Here is a 27,938-nt window from a genome sequence, read left to right on the forward strand (position 1 = left end):
TCGTGTCATGTTGGCAGCGACGATTACTAGACGGTTATTTGTTAATGGGCAGTTGGGGGATGTCAACTACCAATTCTATGTATGTTATTATGCACGACATGAGTCACCGGAGAGTGTGGTGTCGTTGCTAGAGAGTGTAAACAGTTCCTGTAATACACAAACTTTTGCAACGCTGGACTTGTGAATTTGAATAAAATAAACGAGTTTTATTTTGAATCAAATTCTTGTTGCACATGAGACGTCCTTAAATTTTAAATATCTTGGAGAAAAAAAAATAATAATCATAAATATATTTAAGGTCGATGAAATTTCGGAATAAGGATATTCGAGTAAACTCGATATGAACTTCCGAATAAATTTATTCGGAACGTACTCGGAGACTTAAAATCTCAAGAGTGAAAATAAATTCCGAAATCCCTTAAATATATTTAAAATAACGGGAATTAATAAGAAATTCTCGGTTATTTTTCATGATTATTTTTTTTAATAAATTAAGGACGAGTTTGAGAGGATTTATTTTGAAAGGATTAAAGTGCAACAAATTGAGGGACGAGAGTGAAAGAAAAAGATTTTTGAGGGGTGATTTCAAGAGACGTGTGGCTCAATGAGAAGATGCCACGTGGCGTTCTTATCCCCTTCTTTTTCTCCACTCACATTCGGCCACCTCACCTTCTCTCTCTCTTCTTTTCCTTTCTTCTTCACGTGCTATATCTTCTCTTCTCCTTCTTCACGCGATCACCTGCAAGAGTAACAAAGAAGAAAAAAAATATTGACAACCACCACCACCGAGTCTCTTTCTCTCGGCCACTCAACCCCATCACCACCCTCACTCATCTTCGTTCTTCTTCTTCTTCCTCTCCATCGTCGCTCTACCTCTCGCGCGGCTCACAGCCACCACGCGCGCGCCTCGCCGAGGAGAAGAGTCGCCGCCGTCGAGCCGCCGTGGCCGCTGACCGAGAAAGGACACCGGGATCAAGGTGAGAGCACACCGGAGAGCAGATTAGAGGTAAGAATTGATATGGCTAAATTGGAAAACTCAAGTTAGGGTTCATGAGTATAATTGATTTGGGGGTTTTTGATCCGAGCTAAAATCAGTGGAATTGATGGGTTTTATTTGGTTGTTGGACTTGATTAATGATGTTCATAGCTCGGATTTGTGTATTTGAGTCGATTTTGAATGATTTGAGAATTTTTGAGCTCGCTGTGAACAGCCTCTGTAAATTGACGTAGACAGTTCGGTACCGATTTAATTTGGATTTGTTGATATTTTTCCTGGATGATAGACGTTATGAGGTTTCTAAAATGACCAAGAACGTGTAAATCCGTTGAGAATTGAGTGAGTTATGAATTTTTGAAAACAGGGTATTGAAGCTGGAAATTATGAACGTGTGTTTGAATTTTTGGCCGAATTTTGCTAGTGAACGAGGATTTATGGCTGATCCGTGGGGTTTTGTTTTTTCTTAAGGTGTTTTGTTGATCATGAGACGTTTATGAGGTTGATAAATGTTTGGGTAATGCTTGAGAGGCATGGTTTGATTTTTGTTGAAATTTTTTGGACGAATTTCTTGTTATGGAATTTTGTTTTGGCCGTGTGATGTGATTTTGAGCCTCGAGTTGAAATTTGTGATTTGTTGAGGTTGTGATTTGGATTTGAAATTAGAGAAATGTGATTTGAGTTTTGGAATGTTGGTTCGGACTTGGAATCGAGTACGTTTATGGGCTCGTTGAATTTTCTTGAGAAAATGGATTTGATTGAATGATTTGAGATTTGAGATTTGAATCTTATGACAAGTCTATAAAATTTTGTGACGAGTCTAAATTTTTATGACGAGTCTAGAAATTTTCATGACAAATCTAAGGATTTTGTGACAAGTTAGTTTGGATTCGTGTTCGGTTGTCGACTTGGTTCGACTCGGATTTTTGAGTCGAGATGTCGGATTTGGAATTTTGGAAATTGATAAGAGTTGGATTTAAGGAATTAACTCGATGTCGGATTCCATAGTTTGATGATAGATTTGGACAGACGAGCGGGAACTGGACGAGTTAAACGCGACGAAGCCGGATTTTGAAGTTTTCAAGAATAGAGTTATCGAAATTAAAGCTCGATTAACTCTTCTTTTGAAAATTTCGACAAGTGTCAAGTATTACGGAGAGCGTGAAATCAAGACATCGCTGGAAGTCGTCTTTCTGTCGAGTTATTTCAGGTAAGTGTGGAGACATAAGTCAACTACTTACCAATGGAATAATCCTGTTTACGTGCATTTATGTGTTAATAATAATAAAGAGTATGAAAAGCCTTAAAAGACACAAACACCAAAGATTAAGGCTTCGGCCACTCTTTTTGGAAAATTTAGTTGGGTTTATACCCATAGGTTCAAATGCTAACTTGAACCAGCCACGTTACTACTTTGTTGTAGTTAGATCTCTCTGCTAACCATAGAGTTTAGCTAGATCTGAGGTGACAGGAGAGCATGTTAGACTCTCGAATTCGAGCCGAGGGTAGAAGTACCGGGAGTCATATCCCGAGTCTTCAACTTATAACACTAACGAGCATAAAAGGGAAATGATAATTCTTTCGGGATTTAACCCGAGTCGCTCTCCTGTAAGTAGCATAGGTGTGTACTCTGAGTGCTACAGAGTACCCGAATCCTAAAGAATTGATGTGTCGATGGTACCAAAAGGAATTGAACCCTGACGGGCTATGAGGGCCTAGGGGATGGCCCTGAGTACTCATATCTCGGGGAGTCGACCAAGAGTCGTACCCGACCTTGTTGCCAGGTTATGAAGGCCTGAAGAATGCACCTTTACGGGCTATTAGGGCCTGGGGGTGGCGCCGACGTCGAATGAAGTGGTACCATTAGTGGATCCCAGACAGATGTTAAAACTCTTAGGCCGCCGGACGACTGCTGCTCGAAGTCTAAGGCTGGTCTCTTGTCGTTCTAGAGGTTATAGCGGGGGATGTGTGTAACCTTAAAGACGACAAGTACTAGTTAGAGTGTGTACACACGAGTCATGCTCTAGAACTTGTTAGATTTGCATCCATGCATTCTTATGTGCTTGTTTGCACGTCACATATTATCCCATGGCATTAGTCGCTTTATTTTTCTAGGTTAGACTCCCACTTACTGAGTCAATCGACTCATAGTTTTATGACCCTTGGTAATGTAGAGAAGGGCAAGGCGCCGATGTGAACAAAGAAGTCGAAGATGAAGACCGGACGTGTATCTCTTGATCTTTGGGCTAATGGGAACTCACCCGGGTTCAAACCTTTCTATAATAAAATCTATATTTTGTTGAACCCCTTCCGTAAACTATGATCCTCAAACTATCCCTCGTATATATACTTAAAATTCGGGAGCTTGTGTATAAATAAGAGTCGTTGTAAGGCTCTAATTCCTAAAGTTAAAACGCGAAAAATTTACCCAGGTTTTCATATCACCACTTATAACACTTATATATCATCGTATTATGTTTAATATAAGTGATATGAGTATTATGGTTATTTAATTCTGAGTATGTTGATATGAGATATATTATATTTATATTGATGTTGAGATCTGAGACGTAACCCCACTGTCTCGGCCCGTGAGCCGCCGACGAGAGGTCGCGGGTCGTGACAGGTTTTGTGGTATCAGAGCCCATGCTTAGCCTTTTCTGTAGACTTGAGATACATGTTTCCGATACGGATTGTGGGATCATACTGAGCTTAATGTTGCCTTGTTGTTGATAGGACGTAGATATTTAGTAAGCAGCGTCAGGATTACCCTTTTTGAAACTCGTCTGACTAAGCCTCAGGAAATGCTAGTCTCTTGTTGGGAGTCTGTAGATTTGTGTAGACAGTGTTAGTTGCCATGTGACATGTGAATAGTTGATGCATGAATGCAGGTTGGATATATCTTTTGACTTGATGTAGATATGAGAAATGATGTGAAATGTCGTTTTGAGTTAGAATCGTGTGTTGATGTGTTTTCTTTTCTCGCATTCTCGATGTTGTGACTTGGATTTTTACCGTGTCCTCTTCCATGTATAGAATTGAGCAGGCATGGCCCCTAGACGAAACCCGTCTAATGCTGAGAATGTTACAGCGGCGGATCTCACGGAGATCAGACGCGCGCTGGAGAGACAAGCTGCCGACGCGACCCAGAGAGATGAGATGAATCAGAGGTTCGTGCAGCAGCTAGAGGAACAAAACCGCACGATCGTAGAACTCTTAACGAGGCTGAATGCGCCGCCTCAACAGCACCCAGCGCCTCCAGTTCCAGGAGAACGACTAGATAATCCACCGCCAGTGCCTGTGGATCCTCTTGAGGAGCTCAACTTCCATATTCCTGACGTCGTTCCTCCTATGAGCGAGTCGGTATACGAGAAGTTTCGTAAGCAGAAGCCTCCGACGTTTGATGGCCATGTTGATCCAGCTGCAGCTGAGAACTGGGTAAAGAAGATGCATCAGATCTTCAATTACATGCAGCTGTCTGATAGCGAGAGAGTGGCTTGCGCTGTGAATCAACTGGAGGATGATGCTAGGGGCTGGTGGGAAGTGGTGGCGTCGTCTGAGGATGTCCACTCAATGACGTGGGTCCATTTCCTCAATCTGTTCCATAGGAAGTACCTGAGTGAAGCTAACCTGTCGAACAAGGTGCGCGAGTTTATGAGCCTTCAACAAGGTTCAATGTCAGTATCAGAATATACGACAAAGTTCGACACGTTAGCAAGGTTCGCTCCTTCTCTAGTCGCTACTGATCAGGCTAGGAAGATAAAGTACATGCATAGGCTCAACGTGGATATCGTGAGCCAAGTGGATAGCGGCGATGATGGACCTCGCTCTTATATATCATCGTATTATGTTTAATATAAGTGATATGAGTATTATGGTTATTTAATTCTGATTATGTTGATATGAGATATATTATATTTATATTGATGTTGAGATCTGAGACGTAACCCCACCGTCTCGGCCCGTGAGCCGCCGACGAGAGGTCGCGGGTCGTGACAGTTCCTTTGTGAGATAATCAAAAGGTTGGGTGGGTTCCAGTAAAGATTGTGTGTGTGATCTTGTATGCTTGGGTATTTCATTGTGTTATTGTTGTTGCCGTCAGATTGCTTATGTTCTGTTGTGTTAGAGAGTTGGCTAATCGGACAGCGAGTGTTCGAGCCATCACATGCGCAAAATTTGGGAGGAAATATTGTCCCTATGACAATTGGTATCAGAGCCTTAAGTGGCGTTAATGGTGACGGCGGCGTAGACGCAAACGATGAACGAACTGAGGAACATGTTGTCCCATCTGGAAAGCATTGTCGGGATTGATGATCCACGAGATGATGATGCTGGAAGTCTCTCGCTCCAGACGATGGTCAATGGCGAATCGATGGAATCCCTCAATCGGACTCATCTTGATTGGGTGAACACGGTGAAAAACTAGTTTTTATTGCTAAGTGATCAGTTGAGAACTTCGACCATGGGGGTGAAGAATCTGGAGGATGAGATTGTAATACTGAATAGGGCGTTGGCAAACCCTCATCAGTCAGACTGTGGTGATGGCACATCGACGTCGAAAGTTAGAGTCCCGGAGCCTAAGCCATTTGAAGGTGCCCGCAACGCTAAGGAATTGGAGAATTCCCTATGGAACATCGAACAGTACTTCAAGGCTGTTCGTGTCCCGGAAGCCGAGCAGGTGACCGTGACGAGGATGTACCTGACTGGGGATGCTAAGTTGTGGTGGCGATCAAGGTTGGATAATGACATAAGTTCGGGAAGGCCGCTCATAGAGAGGCGGGAGACGTTGAAGAAGGAATTAAATGATCAATTCCCACCCTGCAACACGACCTGGTTGGCCCTCAAGAAACTACGTCACACTTCGACGGTGCACGAGTATGTCAAGGAATTCAGCTCTTTGATGCTCGACATCAAGAACATGTCCGATGATAACAAGTTGTGTAACTTCATGTCCGGATTGCAACCTTGGGCGCAGACCAAGTTAAGAAGGCAAGTAGTGAAGGATTTGCCCTCGGCAATGGCGGCTGCAGATGGGCTAGTCGACTTCAAGCAATCGACTAACCCGTCTAGGGATGGCAAGAAGGGAAAATATAAGAAGACAGAGAAATCTTCCAAGGAATGGAAGAAGAATGACTGGTCAAAGAAGGACAAACACAAGTCAAAGTATGGTGCTTCGAATGTGAACAAAAAGAAGGACCAGCAAGGTTGCTTCATTTGCAATGGTCCTCACTTGGCTCGAGAATGCCCGGACAAGGAAAGGCTGAATGCATTATTGTTGGGAGAAAGCAGTGGTGCAAGAAACGAGCAACAGTCTCGATGAATCCCATGCAGTTACTGAATGCAATCGGTCAGGAGAAGACTCCCTTCAAGGGACTCTTATACGTTGCTGTATGGATCGATGAGAAACCGGTGAAGGCGATGGTTGACTCAGGGTCCACCAACAATTTCTTGGCTCAACGGGAAACCAATAAACTGGGATTGACTGTCACCAATAGTTCTTGTTGGCTGAAGGTAGTGAATTCAGAGGCAAAGCCAGTTGTTGGGTCGGCGCGTGCGATGATGGAAATGGGCATATGGCGCGACGAATGCAACTTCACGGTGGGGCCACTAGATGATTTTGACCTCATCTTAGGCATGGAATTCACAGTGCAAGCCAAAGATGCGGTGATTCCATACCTAAGAGGGATCTTTATCCATGATGAGAGAGGGGCGTGTTTCGTTGAAGCTTTGTTCAAGGGTCAGGACAAAGGGAAGACTGTGGAGTTGCAGTCGGCGAAGCAATTCAAGGCCGGTGTAAAGAAGGGCAAGATGGGTTATGCGGCGGCATTGATCGAGATCAAGTCTGATCAGGTGGTGGAAGTCCCAAACGTCGTGGCCGAGGTGCTGAACGAGTACACGGATGTGATGCCTCCTGAATTGCCGAAGGAACATCCTCCCCGACGTAATGTTGATCATCGGATCGAGTTGGAGCCTGGCGCGAGACCACCAGCGAAAGCCCCCTATAGAATGGGTCCTATGGAGCTTGACGAGATGAGGCGACAATTGAATGAGTTGATGGAGACGGGCTTCATCCAACCCTCAAAAGCTCTATACGGTGCCCCGGTGCTGTTCCAAAGGAAGCAAGACGGATCCATGAGGATGTGCGTTGATTACTGGGCCCTGAACAAGGTCATGGTGAAAAAAAAATATCCCGTTCTGAATGTGACGGATCTGCTCGATCAACTGTCGTAGGCTTCCTACTTCACAAACTGGATTTGCGATCGGGCTATTGGCAAGTACGTGTTGCAGCGGGCGATGAAGGCAAAAGAACTTGTGTGATGGGGTATGGGTCATTTGAGTTTTTGGTGATGCCCTTTGGCTTAACCAACGCCCCTGCTACGTTTTCGAATTCGATGAATTATGTGCGGTATGAGTTTTTGGATAAATTCGTTGTGGTATATCTGGACGATATTGTGGTGTATAGTGAGAATTTATCACAGCACGTCGGCCATCTGAAGCTTGTTTTCTTGAAGCTTAGGGATTACAAGTTGTTTGTGAAGAAAGAGAAGTGCGAATTCTACCGAGAAGAGGTGAAATTCTTAGGCCACTGGGTGAGCCGAGGACAGATTCGCATTGACGAGAAGAAGATCAGGGCAATAATGGATTGGCAAACACCCAAGAAGGTACCAGAGTTAAGTTCATTTCTTGGTCTTGCAAACTACTACATGAAGTTCATCGGGGGGTACTCGAGAAAGGTAAACCCCCCTGACCGACTTACTGAAGAAAGACTGCAAATGGGTATGGTCAAATGATTGCCAGGTTGCCTTTGATAAGTTGAAAGTAGCGGTGTCCTCAGAACAAATACTTAAACTTCCGAACTTCGACTTGCCATTCAAAGTCTACACGGATGCCTCAGACCGGGCGATTGGCGGCGTGTTAGTACAAGACGGGCATCCAATTGGCATTCGAGAGTAGGAAGTTGAAAGATTCCGAACAGAGGTATTCAAATCATGAGAAGGAAATGACGGTAGTGGTGTACTGCTTAGATGCTTATAGGCACTACCTTCTCGGGACCAAATTTACGGTCATGACGGATAACGTGGCCAGTACTTACTTCAAGACGTAGAAGAAGCTTACTCCAAAACAAGCGAGATGGCAAGAGTTTCTGGCATAATTTGATTTTGAGTGGATACACAAGCCGGGTAAACAAAATCAAGTGGCAGATGCTCTAAGTCGAAAGGAAGTTGAAGCTTATGTGGCTACGTTGTCTTCGGTGAAGTCAACTATCCTCGACCGGGTGAGGGAGCAGTCATTGCTTGACCGGGCCTACATGAAGCTAAAAGAGGAGATAGTCCAAGGCTTGGTTTGGAGATATTGGGTTGAAGAGTTTCTGGCATAATTTAATTTTGAGTGGATACACAAGCTGGGTAAATAAAATCAAGTGGCGGATGCTCTAAGTCGAAAGGAAGTTGAAGCTTATGTGGCTACGTTGTCTTCGGTGAAGTCAACTTTCCTCGACCGGGTGAGGGAGCCGTCATTGCTTGACCGGGCCTACGTGAAGCTAAAAGAGGAGATAGTCCAAGGCTTGGTTTGGAGATATTGGGTTGAAGATGGCCTTATTTATGGAAGGGCAGTCGGTTGTACGTGCCATCAGGGGCAGGTTTTGCGTAAGGAATTGATGCGCGAGACGCATGACCCCGTATGGGTGGGGCATCCCGGCGTTGAAAGGATGTTGGCGCTATTGGGGAGATTCTACTTCTGGCCGAAGATGAACGAAGATGTTGAGGGCTTCGTCCGGACATGTCTAGTATGCCAACTAGACAAGACAGACAGGAGGGCAGAAGCAGGATTGCTACAGCCATTAGTGGTCCCCGATAAGCCGTGGCAGTCTATCTCAATGGACTTCATAGTTGGGTTTCCATTAGTGAATGGAATGAGATCGATCCTAGTAGTGGTGGATCGCTTCTTCAAGTAAGCTGTGTTCATCCCGGCCCCTCATCAATGCACGACAGATGTCGCGGCTGGTGTTCAAGCATGTCATCAAGTATTTCGGTTTGCCCAAGGATATTATCAGTGACGGAGACAGTCGGTTCATAGGCCGGTTCTGGACGACGTTGTTCAACCTGATGGGCTCGGAGTTGAAGTTCAGCACGACGAACCATCCACAGACTGATGGTCAGACTGAAAGGCTCAATTCTTTGTTAGAAGAATACTTGAGGCTTTATGTGTTGGTGAGCCAAAGGAACTGGATGGACTTGTTGGATACAACACAGTTTTGCTACAACATGCACCGCTCATCAAGCACGGGAGTGACACCATCGGAGATAGTCATGGGGCAATGTCCTCTCGCGCCGCATGAAGTGGCGAAATAAAAGTCTCAAGGAAGCTACCTAGCAGCATACATATTCTTGAGAGACAAGTCCAAGTTGTTGGAACAAGAGAGAGATAGCTTGGCAAAGGCTGCACGGCGAATGAAGAAGTATGCTGATAAACATCACCGGGCGCTAGAGTTCGAAGTGGGCGATTTCGCGATTATAAAATTAACACCGCATATTTGGAAGAAAATCACAGATAAGAGGTACCGCAAGGGGTTGGTATCGAGATATGATGGACCATTTGAGGTGGTCAAATGAGTCGGCAAGGTGGCTTACCGACTCAAGTTGCCGGATAGACTGAAGATTCATCCGACGTTCCACGTAAGCTTCTTGAAGCCTTACCACGTGGATGCGCAGGTGGATCAAGGAAAGGTGAAGAAACCTCCACCGACCATACGGCAACAATTCGACAAGGAGATCGAGAAAGTGCTCGTCCACCGGGTCTTCGGACAGAGGAAGAAGAGCCGGAGGGCCGAGTACCTGATCCAGTGGAAGGGTAGTGGAGCGGCCGATGGCACTTGGGAGAAGGCGACATCCCTTTGGCAGTTTGAGCAGCAGAATAAGGCGTTCCATGCGATGAGTCCGACGAGGACGTCGGGTTCTTCTGGTGGGGATGGTTTGTTACCACCTTAGATGATTGGCATCGCCAACAACACTACTCGTGGAGCAAAAGTGTGCTGCTGGCCGAGTCCAAGCTGCACGAGCAGCAGTGTCTTGGACGAGATGGCAAATATCCGGGAGAGGCAGTTGATGCGAGTCAGCTGACGGAGGGAAGTGCGATGGCTTCAGCACAGCCAGAAAAATACGCGTGAGGCGAGGGCTGAGCGCCACGTGATGTCCAAATGACGAAAGACGGGAGGCACATTGACGCGAGCTTGACTTAGGCGGAGACCTGAGCGAGCGAGCGCCCGCGCGTGACAAGTGGAGGCGGTTACTGACGGTTGGCAACAGTTTCCCTTAGACAAATGTACACGAACTGTTAATGCCAGGTGGGCATTCGCTGAAGGCTTTCGGTGGGCAAAAGTCTTTGTATTTATGGTAACCGCTCGTGCCATGTTGGCAGCGACGGTTATTTGTTAATGGGCAGTTGTAGGATGTCAACTACCAATTCTATGTAGGCATGAGTCACCGGAGAGTGTGGTGTCCTTGCTAGAGAGTGCAAACAGTTCCTTTGTGAGATAATCAAAAGGTTGGGTGGGTTCCCGTAAAGATTGTGTGTGTGCTCTTGTATGCTTGGGTATTTCATTGTGCTATTGTTTGTTGCCGTCAGATTGCTTACGTGGTGTTGTGTTAAAGAGTTGGCTGATCGGACAGCGGGTGTTCGAGCCATCACAGGCGCAAAATTTGGGAGGAAATATTGTCCCTGTGACAGCCGCGCAAATGGAGAAGATGGAAAAGAAGAAGATCGGAAGAAGGAAGAAAGAAAATGAGGAAGAAAGAGATAAAAAAAATTCGTTTTATATGAAATGAAAATTTCATATTTACTCATTAAATCCTCGTTCTCTCCACCTTTTTAAATTAACCCCAAACCAAAAGATTTATTTCAAACGAGCCCGGAAAAACATTACAACCATCCTTGTCACAAATTTTTTTGACTAAAACCATAACAGATTGAGCTTTTAATTAAATGTCTCAAACCGAGAATTTTCTCGTTCGTTCTCAATTAGTTCAAATGTATTCAAGGTTTCTCGGAATTAATTCTCGTCCTTGAGAATTTATTTTCTTAAATTAAATTCCGGAATATCTCCTCGAAAAATAATTTATTATTCGAGACATACTCGATGAATCCTTTATTTTGTTTCGAGATTTCACCTTACCTTAATATATTTTAATTAATTCGATAAACTTATTATTCCAACCCAAAATTATGGAAATAATTCTTAGAAAATTAATTACATAATTTTCTCATCCATTAAACTCCGAGCAAAATATATTTCCATTTTATTTTCTCGTCCTTTTGAGAAACTTAATTTACAACATTAATCTTAAAATTTCGAGTTGCTACATTGCTTGTCTCTTGTATAAGAGAATGTTTCTCTTGTGTGTAGGGTTACACATTCTTATCACGCCGAAACCTAAGACAAATAAAATGTGTGTCTTTTGTCATCTAGTGTTGGTGTCTCTCTGGTGAGAGCGAACCCAGCTAATGATGTTGCTGGTGATTGATATTTATTGAAACATTGAGAATGTGAGAGTGAAAAGTCAGGGAAGCTCAAATCTATGGGGAGCCTAGATTATAAACTTTTTAGAATAGTTTGGAGTTAGGAATAAATGGAAGGTTATCATCCGATTGTATTATGTCATTGTACTTATACTATTGTCTAGTAAAGTTACTCTTTTCACCAGAATTCATATCCCCCAAGAGTAGGCAGTTTGGCTGAAATGTTGGCATTGATGCCAACAAAAAGAGTAGTAGTTGTTGCTTATATGCATTTGATGTAATAAAGTCTCACGAAGACACTTGCTTGTAAGTGCTGAATAATTGATAAAGAGTTGAAACTTTCATTTATTCTTCTTTGTTTGGTTGAAACTTTATGATAAACCTTAGTCTTTAGTCCTTAAACAAACCTTACAACATATGAAGAGTCAAATATAGATTTGCATGAACAAACTCTTCATGGTTTCCTTAAAACAATATATTCATAATCTAAAGATCAAAGGGATGTTGATCTCAGTATGATTGCCAAGAGAACCTATGATGTCTGATTATGAGACATAGAGAGTTGGAGACTCTATAGTTCTTCCTAGGTATCTTCTGAAGATACTGAATTGACCAGTGCACTTCTAGACACAGTGCAAGAACAAGCCATTCAACCTCTTCTGTCTCAAAGTCACTATGTATGAATTGCATCATGCTTACCTCAATCCCGAAATGAGACATATCACTTCATAGCTTGCATACTCTCATTTGAGAAAGTTAGAGTTCTAGATTCACTATGTGATATAGACAAGATATATTGATGAAGTACTAAGTTATGAAGATGTAATGAACAACTTTGTGAAGATCTCATAGATATGAAATTCATGTACAAGATTGCTGAAATGCAATGTATATCACCTCATGCTTTGTTCCTTGGAATGTGAATAAATGAATTGGCCAGTGTCCAAATTGAGTCATGACTCTTTTGGATGAATCAATGTGGCTCCTCGCCAATACATTGTTTCTAACTTATTCACAAGTGACAAAAGAGTTGAGGAAATAACAACTAGAATGGTAAAATAGTAAATTTATAAATACCAACTAGTTGATGATATTCATGAAGGGTAAACATAGATAATATTCAATGGAATCACTCATCACAATTAAGTAGAATTTTGAGTAGAAAATATATTCATTTGAACCGATATATTTTCAGTGTCAACTCTTTAGTAGAGTCAGTTGACATTAAGCTTGAACTTGGAAAAGGTTTGTGAACTTTTGTGTCCAAGTATGCTAGCTCAAGCTTTGTTCATTTGGATCCATGAGGTCATTACCACAAGTTATTATAGTAGGATTTGTTAAACTAGTAGCTAAGTTAAAACAAGTTCAAGTGTTGAACTAGACGAATTTTGCGAAGATTGTCTAAAGGATAATTTTGTCCATAAGGACATAAGATGGTATAAATGTCAAAATTAAATTTTGGACATTATCATATGATGATAATGTGAATTGATTCATACGGCCAAGAATTGGATTTTGGCCTTGAGGATTGAATTTAATTTTATAGATGTTTATGTGAAAATTCTACATGAGCTTTTCTTGTATTGTCTTGAACAAATAAAGAGACATCTAGAAGCATGATCTAGATGGATGAAACTCGTGGGCATCATCAAATAAAGAAAGAGGGAAATTATTTTGTGCATTGATGTATTAAGATACTTGCCAAAAAGGAAAGAGGAAACAAATTTATAGCACATGTCTATTGTTGTACACGTCAAAGAGAGAAAAGGAAAATAAATTTCCAGCCTTGGTATTATTATGATAGGAATGAGAAACTAATATTGTGCTCATGAATATAATAGAAAAGAGGTAATTGCACCTTTTGCATTGATTCAAGGCAATTCCTTCTCCTATAAATACGACACCACATTCAAAATGTTGAAACTAGTTTTGGTGTGTGTGTGTATCTCTCTCTCTTGTCTGTGTGCCCTCTCTCCCCCTCTTCTTCTCACTCTTTTGTTTTGGCACCTAGGTCCTCATTAGACCTAGTATTTTGTATGAGCTCTTTGGCCCTAAGACTAGTTCTTAGGTCATTGTGTTTAATAGTGCCCACACACTAAATCATTTCCAAGCTCGAAGACTCTAGTGGTAGAAACTACCGTGGTCTCTCAGATTAAAAAAGACACGAAGGAGACAAGCTAAGTGGGGAGACGATCGATTCAATCAATCCACAAGCTGTTCAACGCGCAAGCTTCAAGCGAGGTCGGTACCGAGTGAAAACTCATTACAGTTTTATTTTAGATTACATGTTCATGCACTTTATCTAGAGTAAAATCGTTCTACATGTTTTAAAGAATTTTTATTTTCCGACGCTTACAAGAAGCGATAAATTATTCTTAATCCTATATCTATTCCAACACGAACCGGGCTACCATTCCTGTGCGTTCTATTTCCTTTTTGTCTTTACTGTTGTTCTTACTCCTCCTAATAACATCTAACAAGACAACTTAAATAGTAGATCTGGGCTTTCAAGTGGTATTAGAGCAGGCACCTTAAGCTTCCGAGTGAGATTCGTGTTGATCTAACTTTTATTGTTTTAGAGATGGACACTTTCAGGGAAGGAGGTTCTATCTCTCGAGCTCCGCTTCTAGATGGACAGAACTATGCATACTGGAAGGCAAAGATGGGTGCCTTCATCAGGTCCATTGATCACAAAACGTGGAAGTCGGTCATCACATGATGGGAAGCTCCCAAAAAGCTCTTGGAAGATGGTGTTACTTACGAGAAGAAGTCTGAGATTGACTGGAGTCCCACAGAAGATGAAGCTGCTCTATCCAACTCTAAAGCTCTCAATGCCATCGACAATGGTGTTGATAGAAATGTCTTCAGGCTGTTCAATACTTGCGAAAGTGCCAAGAAAGCATGGGACATCCTGGAAACCACGTATGAGGGAACTGATAAGGTAAAGAATTCTCGACTTCAAATTGTCACTACCAAGTTCGAGAACATGAAAATGTATGAGGAGGAGACCATCAGTGAGTTCTATGTGAGAGTTAGAGATCTCTCAAATGAATCTCACTCTCTTGGAGACCCTATGTCAGATGCTAAACTGGTAAAGAAAATCTTGAGATCTCTTCCAGAGAGATTCAAGATCAAAGTGACTACCATTGATGAAGTCCATGACACGTCGGAGAGGAAAATGGATGAACTCGGTCATGACCCGCAAGCCTTAGCTCGCCCATGAGCCGCGGCAGAGATCCTCGTATCTTGCTTAACATAAATAAAATTCATAAAAACAGTGGTGGGAGTGCTTCTGGAGAACATTTTCTAGAAAACTTTTAAAATATTTACATAAGCGTCTCAAAAATACGGGCGAATTTTTCATTTTTCTAACAACATACTATTTAAAACTTTTACAAACAAAAGACTTGACAATAAAAAAACAAAACAGACCAATTCGCCCTTGACTTAGCCACAAGTCGGCAGCCGTACATACACACGCGTACTTACTTATCGGGTTCTGGTGATGCTCTGTTTAGTCTTCCTTAGCCTTGCCTTTATCTACAATATCAAGATAATAACTATGAGTCGAAAGACTCAGTAAGTGGATACCTATGTAACTAATGCCCCATGCACATACCATAAAAGCAATACATAACATACATTTCATATCTTAACATAACTTGTGGAAGTATCGGCTTAGGTCCCGATAAATCAACCTTTCTTAAGAATCAATCGGCTTAGGTCCCGATAAATTCACATTTCTTAAAAATCAATCGACTTAAGTACTGATAAATTCATCTCATAAGAATCCACTAGCTTAGGTCCTGGTGATTCACATAATAACATACTTACTCTTATCATGATCTATGGAATTACCAGCTTAGGTCCCGGTAACTCCTACTTACTTGAGAATTTGCCAGCTTAGATCTCGACAATTCCCATCATACAATACATGTCCTGTTGTCAATGGTCCCCACAAGAAGAGTTGTAGTCTTTATTTTGCACATTTGATGTAATAAAGTCTCATGAAGACTCTTGCTTGTAATTGCTTATTCATTAATAAAAAGTTGAAACGTTCATTCATTCTTCCTTGTCTGTTTGAAGCTTAATGATAAAACATTAGTCTTTAGTCCATAAACAAACTTAACTACTTACGAAGAGACAAATGTAGATTTGCATGAACAAACTCTTCGTAGTTTGCTTAAAACGATATATTCACAATCTAAAGGTCAAAGGACTATTGACCTCAGTATGATTGTTAGGAGAATCGATGATGTCTGGTTATAGGGCATTGAGAGTTGGAGACTCTATAGTTCTTCTAGGTATCTTCCGAAGGTACTGAATTGACCAGTGCACTTCTTGAGAAAAATAAGAACAAACCATTTAACCTCTTATGTCTCGAAGTCACTACGTATGAATTGCATCGTGCTTACCTTAATCCTGAAATGAGACATGCCATTTCATAGCTTACGTATTCTCATTTGAGAAAGTCAGAGTTCGGACTCACTATGTGATTCTGAACAAGACCTATTGGTGAAGTACTAAGTTATGAGAATGTCATGAGTTACTTTGTGAAGTTCTCATAGATATGGAATTCATGTACAAGATTGCTGAAATGCAATGTATATCACCTCATGCTTTGTTCCTTGGAATGTGAATAAATGCACTGGCCAGTGTCCAAATTGAGTCTTGACTCTTTTGGATGAAACAATGTGACTTGTTAGCTCCTCGTCAATACATTGTTTCTAACTTATTCACAAGCTACAAAGGATTTTAGGAAATAACAGCTAGAAGGGTAAAATGGTAATTTTGTAAATCCCGACTAGCTGATGATATTCATGAAGGGTAAACACTGATAATATTCTGTGGATCCACTCATTACAATTAGGTTGAATTCTTGAGTAGAAAATAAATTCATTTGAACCGAGAGATTTTCAGTGTCAACTCTTTAGTGGAGTCAGTTGACATTAAACTAAACTTGGAAAAGGTTTGTGAAGTTTTGAGTCCAAGTATTTAGCTCAAGCTTTGTTCATTTGGATCCATGAGGTCACTGTCACGAACCACATCAAGTAGGAATAGTTAAACTAGAAGCTAAATCAAAACAAGAACGAGATAAGTTTTACGAAAATTGTCAAAAGGGTATTTTTGTCTTTTGAGACATAGGATGAAATGAATGTCAATAAATTTTGACATGGTCATTTGATGACATGCATCACTCGGCCAATATTAGTTTTATTGGGCCTTGTGGATTAATTTCATTTTATAAGAATTTTATTGAAAATTCTTAATGGGCCTTTTTCATGTTGTTATGAACAAATGGAAAAAGCTTCTAGAAGGCCTTTCTAGAGCATGTTGGGCGCCTACTACCCAAAGGAAAAGAGAGAATATTTTGTGCATGAATGTATCAAGATACTTGCCAAAAGAAAAAGAGGAAACAAATTTCCTCTAAGAGGAATAAAGAGAATCGGTCAAGTAGGTAAATGGAGAAGCAAATAAAAGAGGAAACAAATCCATGGCTAAGCATGGAACCTCTTGGCCGCCCAAATGAAAGAAGAAATAAGGGAATATTTGCTCATGAATATGTGATATTCTATAGAAGAGGAAACTACCTTATTGAAGGTGAGACCTCTCCTATAAATAGGAGCCTTATTCTTCACATTTCCTTCATCCAAGTTTTAGAGATTTGAGAGCTTCTCTCTCTAGAACATTGGCCAACTCCTCCCTCTCTCTCTCTCTAGTCAATTTCGTTTTTTGTTTTGGCACCTAGGTCCTCATTTGACCTAGAGTTTAGCTCTTCGACTTCAAGACTCGTTCTTAAGTCATAGTGTTTAAAAGTTCCCACACACTAATTCCTTTTTCTCTCGAGTGATTTAGCGATAGAAACTTTCGTGGTTGCTCGAGTTGCCGAGGAAGGAAGAGAGACGTGCTGCGAGGGGAGATGAACGTAGCAACCTTTTCCAAAAGCTACTCAACGTTCAAGCTTCTAAAAAGGTTAGTAATCTTTAATGCTCATATTAGTTTTTATTTACATGTACTTGCTCTTTGTCTAGGTTAGTAAAAACGTTTTACTTATCAAAAGAAAATTTTTAAAATTTCGCCGCTTACCGAAGCGTTAAACTTTTTCTTAAACCCTAGATCAATTCCAACATGTCCTTCTCGGGATCCCTTAATGATATCTGCACAACACATGTCTTATTGGCGCCAGATAGAAGGGTGCACAATCTCCTGCCTAATACCCACGTGGTACCACCACGAAGGATAACAAGTACCTGCTAACATGAGGTATGTGTCGGAGGCAGTACAATTCCATATCTTCTCTTTACTTAGCTTAACATGAGAGATTTCGTAGTTCGTGTTCGATCCCAATCTTAACATATATACTTTTCGCTTATTAACTCGTGATTTATATGATCCCATGATGTGACTCCCAGAGATCCTAATATACTATTCTCGCTTTTGAATACGAGTCTTAACCACAGTTTCTCATAACCCAGTTCACTAGGATTGGAGCTCTTGGGGGAGGCTAACTATGTTGTCAATGTTGCCCACTAGAAGAGGTGTAGTCTTTACTTTTTTACATTTGATGTAATAAAGTCTCACGAAGACTCTTGCTTGTAATTGCTTATTTATTAATAAAAGTTGAAACGTTCATTCATTCTTCCTTGTCTGAAGCGTTATGATAAAACCATAGTCTTTAGTCCATAAAAAACCTCTCAATATATGAAGAGAGAGTTTTGTGCATTAATGTATGAAGATACTTGCCAAAAGAAAAAGTGGAAACAAATTTGTTCATGCAAATCTAAATTTGTTCATGCAAATCTACATTTGTCTCTTCATATGTTGTTAGGTTTGTTTATGGACTAAAGACTAAGGTTTTATCATAAAGCTTCAAACAAGGAAGAATGAATGAACGTTTCTACTTTTATTAATAAATAAGCAATTACAAGCAAGAGTCTTCGTGAGACTTTATTACATCAAATGTACAAAAATAAAGACTACAACTCTTCTAGTGGGCACCATTGACAACAAACTCCCACTTGACTCAAAGAAGATGTGTGTAGTCCTTCATGCCTAATTCCTCTCGATGTTGGTCGAAGACCTTGTTTGCTAGGGCCTTGGTGATCGGATCTGCCAAGTTGTCCACCGTTGAGATCTTCTTCACTTTCTTGTCTCCTCGCTGCACGATCTCTCGAATCAAATGGTATTTCCTCTCAATATATTTAGAGCGCTTATGACTTCGAGGTTCCTTTGAGTTAGCGTCAGCCCCACTATTATCACAATAAAGGGTGATGGGCTCGTCGATGTTTGGAATGACTTCCAAATACTTAAGGAAATTTCTAAGCCATACAGCCTCCTTCGATGCTTCACAAGAAGCCACATATTCTGCTTCCATTGTGGAGTAACAATGCAAGATTTCTTAATAGTCCTCCACATAACAGCTCCACCTTTAAGGATGAACACAGATCCCGAAGTGGATTTCCTGAATCCTTACCCGCTTGAAAATCGGAGTCGGTATATCCCGTCATAGTCAGGTCAGTACCTGAATATGTAAGCACCAAGTTCCTAGTTCTTCAAAGATACTTGAGAATATGCTTAACAGCAATCCAGTGCTCGGGTCCAAGGTTGGATTGAAAACGGCTAATCACGCCAACTACGAAGCAGATATCAAGTCTAGTGCAAAGCAGAACATACATGAGGCATCCTACGGCTGAGGCGTAAGGAATTTTCCTCATGTCTTCAATCTCTTGTGCAGTCTGGGAGACTGGTCCTTATAGAGTGAGACTCCATGCCTAAAGGGTGTTTGGCCCTTCTTGGAGTCTTGCATCGAGAAGTGATCCATCACCTTATCAATATAAGATGCTTGAGAAAGCGACAAAGTCCGGTTCTTCCTATCTCAAAATATTTGGGTCCCCAGAATGTACGCGGCTTCTCCTAGATTCTTCATATCGAATTGCTTTGCCAGCCAGACCTTAACCTCAGAATGTAGCGGATGTTTCGAGGGCGTATCCCCAAAAGGAAAGAGGGAGTGATGAGTAACTCATCATTGATCTAACCATCTCCATAGGAGTTCGATTTCTTCTCTCTGACACTCCGTTTTGTTGAGGTGTGCCAGGTGCGGTAAGCTGAGAAGCGATACCTTCTTCTTTAAGAAAGTCATCGAATTCTCCAGACATATACTCACCACCTTGATCAGATCGAAGGGTTTTGATCTGTTTGCCAGGTTGCTTTTCTACTAAAGCCACGAAGACCTTAAATACGTCAAAGGTCTTGGATTTGTGTTTGAGTAAATAGATAAAACCATATCTCGAGTAATCATCAGTGAAAAGTAACGAAGTATTCATATCCTCCACGGGCCTGTTGACTGAGCGGACCACATACATCAGAATGTACTATATCTAGCAACTCAGTGGCTCTTCGAACCTTATCGGAGAAAGGTCGCTTAGTCATTTTTCCTTCTATGCAAGATTCACAAGTAGGTAGTGAACCTATTCCAGAGGCTTGGAATGGACCGTCCCTCGCAAGTCTCTTAATCCTGTGTAGACTGATATGACCAAGTCTTAAGGGCCGGAGATATGTTGATTTTATTAGATCGGAGAATTCAGATAGTTTGATCCTTTTTGGCTCCCTAACTAGATCATTATCTATTTCGGTATCTAAAAGAGAAGGTTGACTGTGATAAATGTAAAAAAGACCATTCTTCATACATGTATCAGTGACAAAAGAATTTGAAAAAGAAATACGAATTCCATTCTTTATAAACTTTAAATAATAATCTTGCTCGAAAAGTTGAGCAACAGATATTAGGTTTTTTCCCAAAGGAAGGAACATAATAAACATTATTCAAATTTAAAGTGCGGTCTTCAAAAAACAGCGTCATGGATCCCACAGCCTTTGCAGACACCATGTTCCCATCACCCCATTTGAAGAAGAAGTCGCCATCCTCTAAGCTTTTTCTTTTCCTAAAACCACTCAAGGAGCAGCAAATATGGTTAGTAGCAGCGGAGTCAATAGTCCACGATGATACATTATCAGCTACTAAGAAAGCTTCAGTAACAAGTACAATACCTTTTTCCTTGGTTTTGAGGTAGGCAGGACAGTTCCTACGCTAGTGACCAGGCAAATTGCAGTGGTGGCACTTGTCGTTTGACTTGTCCACCTTAGGAGCCTTTGGCGTCTTCTTCTTCTTTTGAACCTTAGGTTGGTTCTTCTTCTTGGCCTTGCGAGGTCTCTTTTAGATCCAGAGGTAGAGGCAGTAGCATGTACCTCTCTTTGGGTCCTCTTTTTCTTATTGAGTCCCTCAGTGGTGTGAAGCTCTTTCATAAGCTCGGTAACAGTGTACTCTAGCTTGTTCATGGAGTAGTTCGACTTGAAAGTATCAAAAGACTCGGGGAGAGTTTCCAAGATCATGTCTATTTTAGTCTCCCCATCAATCTCAGATCCAAGGATCTCCATTTCGTTTAGATAGCTAATGACCAGCATCATATGATCTCTAACGGGAGTTCCAGCCTTCATGCGACAGTTCATAAACCGTCGTACCGCTTGTTGCCTAGCTTAACGTCCTTGCCCTCCAAACATCACATGGAGATTGTAGAGCATATCAGCGGCAGTCTCGATGATACGATGTTGTTGTTGCAACACATTGTTCATTGATGCTAAAATATAGCACCTCGCAATCTCATCGGATCGGAGCCACGCCGCCACGGTGTCTTTTTCCTCTCGTGTCGAATCGTCATTCGTTTGAGGACAGGGGGTGATGAGAACCCATTTGTGCTTGTCGACAGTAAGGACTATGTCGAGGTTACGTTTCCAGTCGACATAATTTTCGCCTTCGAGTTTATTCGAGGAAAGAATGGTTGAGAGAGGGTCGAGAGACATATTGCCTATAAGAGTTGAAACAAGTTTATGATTAGACTTTGGTTTAGGATTTAAGTTTTTAACATTTGATAAAATCCAAAGGTGTTATAAACCAAATGATAATTTACTCCCTCAAGAGAAGGCCGCACAAAATCTCAATTTATAAGTAAATGACACATCATTAATGCTTAGCCAAGATGTCAATACACCAATTTTGACTAGCCACCTTTTAAATTGGTTTGATCACTAATATCCTTTCGCAGAGCTTCAAGGGAGGATTACTAGGGATTGAGCCTAAGTGTGCAACCAACCACTTAGTCATAAAGATCAACTTTGAAAAAACAATCCCCCAAGAGGAGGCCTTGTCTTCATCGTCTCACTCTCGAACGTAGCTCATTGAGCAATGATCGAAGAAAAAATGCCATAGAGTACTCCCATTGAAGAGAGGGCCACAAGAATGAATCTTAGTCTCACGTTAATTGCTTCTTTCATTACTGTTGGGGATCGTGGGTTACAAACAACAAATATAACCCTCTCACTTAGTTTTTGGAGTTGGCACATCGTCTTTATAAGTTCGGAAACAAATTTTCCTATTTTCTATAGAGCGGACTACTAGAAAGGAATCCTAGATCTTCATGTTCAAGGAAGAGCAGTGTTAGTGCATAAAGGCACAAGATACATACTCGGACATTTTCCTATTTTCTATTCGAGAAAGTGCATGAGCGAAGTGTGAACTTCAACTCATTCGAACACTTGAAAGTTTGAGATTACACAACTTTATTTTTCGGCTCGTCTACGAGGAGACCTCCCACTCAAATTTTCAAGAGCATATAGATTTTGGACATATGTGATATAGATATAGTTTTGAAAACATTTTGAAAATTTATTTAATTTGGATGGCAAAATATTTTCAAGTTTGAAAACGAAAACGGTTTTTCAAAATTGAAACTAGTTTTGTAAAAATCCAATTTCCTTTCGAAAATCAAAACATTTTAATATTTCACATTATGTTTATAATCTTATAAAAAAAAAATTTCTCAAGAAAAGTTTCTCATTAGAGTTCTATAACTCATGGTAGTGGGGTTGAAAATCCGGAATTATAAAAAACTGGACTTTCGGAACAGTCGTGCACCTCGGAGTAAAATCGCCATAACTAAAGGCTCCCATGTCCTTTTGACCAAAAAAAAATTTCATTGGAAAGGGGACAAACCGGCCTTTAATTTGATTTAAGAATAATTAAATTTTAAATTCTGACCTGAGATTTATGCCACTTTTACTACGGGTTTTCTCGAGCTCGAAGAAAACTAGAAATAATTAAAGTATGGACTTTGAGGGCGAAAAAAGAATCGAGTGTAACGGAACGTTTTAGGAAGCTGTTAAAGATTTTATATGTGTTTTATTAACATGGAAATAATATGGTATAAAAGAAATAACAACAAGCGTAAACCGAATCAAGTAAATAAAAGAAACTAGTAAGACAAGATAACTAGTCACAAAAATTTACCGAAATTTCTCAAACTTTAAAAACACGTTTTCATTATAAAAAATAAAAAACTTTAATTAAAAACATGCCAAAATCATAGAAAATCAACATGATTTTTAATTTAAAGCATGAACAATAAATTTTAAAAAAAAAATCTAAGAAAACAGTTCTAACTTGTCACAAAATTAGTAAATTTTCGAAAACGATTTTCAATCTCATAATTTTAATTACATGTACATGCATATCTTTGACCATAGCTCTGATACCATTTGTTGGAATTGATCTAGGGTTAAGAAAAGTTTTAACGCTTTGAGCAAGCGGCGGAATTTAAAAAATTTCTTTAAAACAAGTATAACGTTTTTACTAACCTAGACAAAGAGCAAGTACATATAAAGAAAACTATAAATTAGCATTATATGTTTACTAACCTTCGAAAAGCTTGAACGTTGAGAAGCCTTAGGAAGGTTGAAACGTTCGACTCTCATCGCAACACGTCTCTCTTCTTTCCTCGAGAACTCGGGCAACCACGAAAGTTTCTATCACAAGAATCACTCGAGAAAGAAAGGAATTAGTGTCTGGGCAGTTTTAAACACGACGACTCAAGAAAAAGTCTAAGAGTCGAAGAGCTAAAACACTAGGTCAAATATGGAACTAGGTGCCAAAACAAAAATGAAAGAAAACTAGAGAGAGAGAGGGAGAGGGGCGGCCACCACAAGGTCTAGAGAGAGAAGCTCTCAATCTCTACCTTATGTGGGATGAATAAAATGAGAGGAATAAGGCCTCTATTTATAGGAGAGGAATTACCTTCAACAAGGTAGTTTCCTCTTCTATAGAATATCACATATTCATGAGCAAAATTCCTTATTTTCCATTCTCTATTTGGACGTGTGACATGCCTTCTAGAAGCAAAATTGTTTCCTCTTTTGCTTCCCTTCACCTTGCCTTGGCTGCCCAAATACTTTCCCTGCTTGAGGAAATTTGTTTCATCTTTTTCTTTTGGCAAGTATCTTCATACATTGATGCACAAAATTATATCTCTTTTTCTTTGGTATGGACGAGTGAGGCTTCTAGAAGGGGCTTCTAGATTTTTCTTCATTTGTTCATGACAACATAAGAAAAGCCCATTAAGAATTTTCAAGTAAAATGCTATGAAATGAAATTAATCCTCTAGGCCCAATAATCTCTTCATGGCCAAGTGGTTTAAGTTTCATTTTTCATCATATGAAAATGTCAAAAAAATTATTGACATTCATTTCGTCCTATGTCCAAAAAGAGAAAAATACCATTTGGACAATTTTCGTAAAACTTGTCTCCTTGTTTTGACTTAGCTTCTAGTTTAACTATTCCTACTCGATATGATTTGTGACAGTGACCTCATGGATCCAAATGAACAAAGCTTGAGCTAAAATACTTGGACTCAAAAGTTCATAAATCTTTTCCAAGTTTAGCTTAATGTCAACTGACTCCACTAAAGAGTTGACACTGAGAATCTCTCGGTTCAAATGAATTTATATTCTACTCAAGAATTCAACTAAATTGTGATGAGTGGATCCACAGAATATTATCAGTGTTTACCCTTCATGAATATCATCAGCTAGTCGGGATTTACAAAATTACCAGTTTACCCTTCTAACTGTTATTTCCTCAACTCTTTTGTCGCTTGTGAATAAGTTAGAAAAAATGTATTGACGAGGAGCTAACAAGTCACATAGATTCATCCAAAAGAGTCATGACTCAATTCGACACTAGCCATTTCATTTATTCACATTCCAAGGAATAAAGCATGAGGTTATATACATTGTATTTCAACAATCTTGTACATGAATTCCATATACATGAGATCTTCACAAAGTTAATCATGACATCTTCATAACTTAGTACTTCACCAATAGGTCCTGTTAAGAATTACATAGTGAATCCGAACTTTGACTTTCTCAAATGAGAATACGTATGTTATAAAACGGTATGTCTCATTTCAGGATTGAGGTAAGCATGATGCAATTCATACGTACTGATCTCGAGACATAAGAGGTTAAATGGTTTGTTCTTATCTTGTCTCTAGAAGTGCCATGGTCAATTCAGTATCTTCGGAAGATACCTAGAAAAACTATAGAGTCTCCAACTCGCAATGTCTCATAACCAGACATCATAGATTTTCCTAACAATCGTACTGAGATCAATAGTCCTTTGATCCTTAGATTGCAAATATGTTGTTTTAAGCAAACCATGAAGAGTTTGTTCATGCAAATTACATTTGTGTCTTCGTTTGTTGTTAGGTTTGTTTATGGACTAAAGACTAAGGTTTTATCATAAAGCTTCAGATAAGGAAGAATGAGTGAACGTTTCAACTTTAATTAATAAAAAGAAATTACAAGCAAGAGTCTTTGTGAGACTTTATTACATCAAATGTACAAAAGTAATGACTACAACTCTTCTTGTGGGCACCATTGACAACAACTTTGAATCTCACTGTGACTCTGTTTCATGACTTCTGATCGTACCGTGTTTGTAGGAATGGAATCATGAAATTCTGAGGGAGAGGGAGAGATAGAGAATTTCGTCCAACACATGAGAGTTGGTCGAAATTTTTAGCTATTAGCTTGAGTGGTTTTTGCTTTCTCTTAGACCCGTATTTATAGTGGTAGAAAGGAGATATTCTAGGAATTTCTTAGATATATTTTATTCTCCTTTATTCTTTCATACTTTGTATTTAAGCATGAAGCGTTGGATCTCGACTACAAATCCTACTTTTTCTCTCATCCACCAGATCATAATCTAGGATATTTATTTCCTTATTTTTTTTCTTATACTTAAGGAATCTAGATATTTGACATAAATGAGCACAGGATCTTATTTATTTATTTAATGGAGATGATATCTTTACCATTATTATTCTTCTAGAAATTAGGAAATTAATTATGAGAGAGAATAAATGAATATCTTAGTTCATTATTTACTGAAGAGAGAAGATCTCAGCCATCATTATTCTCTCTCTTATTTAATTAGTTACCTGATGTCTCTTCCACAAATTTATCAACTAATTAAAGAGAATATTGGGTATTTACTACCCAAAGTAGGCGCCCATTATTGCTGGTGTTGGGCCAATGAATTTTTAATTTTACAGTGTCGATAAGGCCCAACTTAAAATTCAATTAATTATTTACTTGATCCAACAATAAATAATTAATTCCACAATAAATATTTAATTCAGCAAATAGACAAATTTCCGAATGAATGCTGCTAAACAATTTATAGCTGTGATATTATAATAATGATATTCATTATTACGAGAGAGTTCTTATCCATCTTTATCAGAACCGAATCGGGGACTATAGTTCTAGTAGTAGAAGCTTAACAAATCCGATGAAAAACACGAAACAGTCATTTTTCTTTTTCAATCGATTCGTTTAATCTTGGTCAAATACTCCATTATGTAAGCCAAGACCAAACCATATAGTCAGTTCGTGATCAAGATCCTCCAGGTTCAACTCGTATCGAGAAAGATCAATTATTCCTTTATACTTTTATTGATACTTATATTCCTTAAGCACCCATCGAAAGATTCTTCCGAACGTTACTTAGTACAGAAGTACGCACAATCTATCGGTTCTTGAATCAACCCTTAGGTGAGTGAACATTTACCTTCTTTCAGGAAGGCTGGATTCTGTATCTATGAATCATTTTTCGCTCAGATCATATTCCAGATTCCCAAGACATAAGTTTAATCAACGTCTTAGTAGCCTTTAATGAAATGAGTCTAAGAACCCAACGATATGAACTAGAAGTCCATGATTACTTCAGGATTTAGATCAAGTCTCATTGTGACCATCATAGCGACCCTGGTTAGTGTGTCGTAATGGTCCTTAAACGACACATCAACAACGAAAGTATGTCTAGGTCGTACACTTACCACAAGTGTAGAATGCTCCCACTAAGTGATCAACCTTCACTCGTGTTCCACATATATGATTTTAAATTCAGCTATCCAGGCATGAATCAATCATCAATCATCAACCATGATTTAGTTCACCAGCCAAACTCGAATGCTCAGCACGCGATTCAATTTAATATGGAGATTACGGATTGCTGAATGTTTGATAAATCTTTTATAAGAAATAACCGTTTTCAATTCAAATAGATAATAAATGTCAAACTTTATTTTATTAATAATTTCAGTGAGAATTACAAATAAAATCTTCTCGTGGGTAAGAATTCCTAAAACGTAAAACCCCCATTGACCAGCTGTCACGATCCCCGAGCGGCAGATCGTCCGAGAACCGCGACATACTGGAGATAACCATTGAAGAGATGTGTTAACAAAGATGAGTTTTGTCTAACTTGGTATTCCTATAATCCTGGTTGATTGATATAGTAGATTTCTTTTACCCAGACATCGCAGTCCCCCTGAGTAGGTCGTTATACCGAATATGGTTACCATTTTGTCTATGTTCTTTACTACTTTCTGTTTGATTGTTTGTCTCCATATTATTGCATCTAATATGCTAAAAAGAATCAGTTTTTTACAAGTTGTTTAACCTAAAACTTGAACAACCATCTTAACACCGTTAGGTAATTTCATGACTTACCCTTAGAGCCGGCCCTGATTCTCGACGGTGGTAGAAACGTGACATATGGCGGAGGTGGGTTCGTGATGACTGAGGAGATGGAATTGGATATGCTGATTGAGGACCTCTACTTCGGCGTCCTCGTCAGCCGAGTCTTGACTGATAAAACCAAACCAGGTACCGCCACGGAGGGCACGGCCAAGCCCTAGTAAACAAACTTGCCCAACGGATGAACATGAGAAATACCATTGTGACCCCAAAGCCAACTAAAAAAATAACAGCTAGTGTAAACAGGTCCATTGCAGAGGATAAAACAAACTGTGTGCTCGCTTCGTTACTACTATGTTATATCAACTAATTGATATAATTTCTTAGCATTATTGTTTGTTTACTTTATTTTGTACATACGTACTGGCCTGTGCTGCGTTACTGCTATATGTGCGTTGTGGGTGCGTGCTACATTAAGAATAAAAGTTATTTTGTTTTTTATTTATCTAATTATCAGTATTATTAATGATAAGATATTTGTTGAATGTGTTACTAA

General features: G+C 39.8%; 1 long non-coding RNA gene across 3 annotated transcripts; it reads left to right on the top strand.

Moving 5' to 3' along the window:
• The first annotated feature begins 743 nt into the window (after positions 1-743).
• Positions 744-27,485, top strand: LOC149407981 (uncharacterized). 3 transcript variants are annotated; one of them, XR_016297773.1, is made up of 3 exons: positions 744-1,006; positions 2,003-2,204; positions 27,399-27,485. It is a non-coding gene; the product is annotated as an uncharacterized LOC149407981 (long non-coding RNA). The 3 variants fall into 3 exon arrangements; XR_016297779.1 differs by lacking the exon at positions 27,399-27,485 and adding an exon at positions 11,397-11,795; XR_016297767.1 differs by lacking the exon at positions 27,399-27,485 and adding an exon at positions 10,619-10,913.
• Positions 27,486-27,938: the final 453 nt, after the last annotated feature.

This window comes from Urtica dioica, chromosome 1, assembly GCF_054948205.1.
Source record: "Urtica dioica subsp. dioica isolate 48M chromosome 1, U.dioica_male_clone48M_v1_H2, whole genome shotgun sequence".
Classification (NCBI taxonomy): domain Eukaryota; kingdom Viridiplantae; phylum Streptophyta; class Magnoliopsida; order Rosales; family Urticaceae; genus Urtica; species Urtica dioica.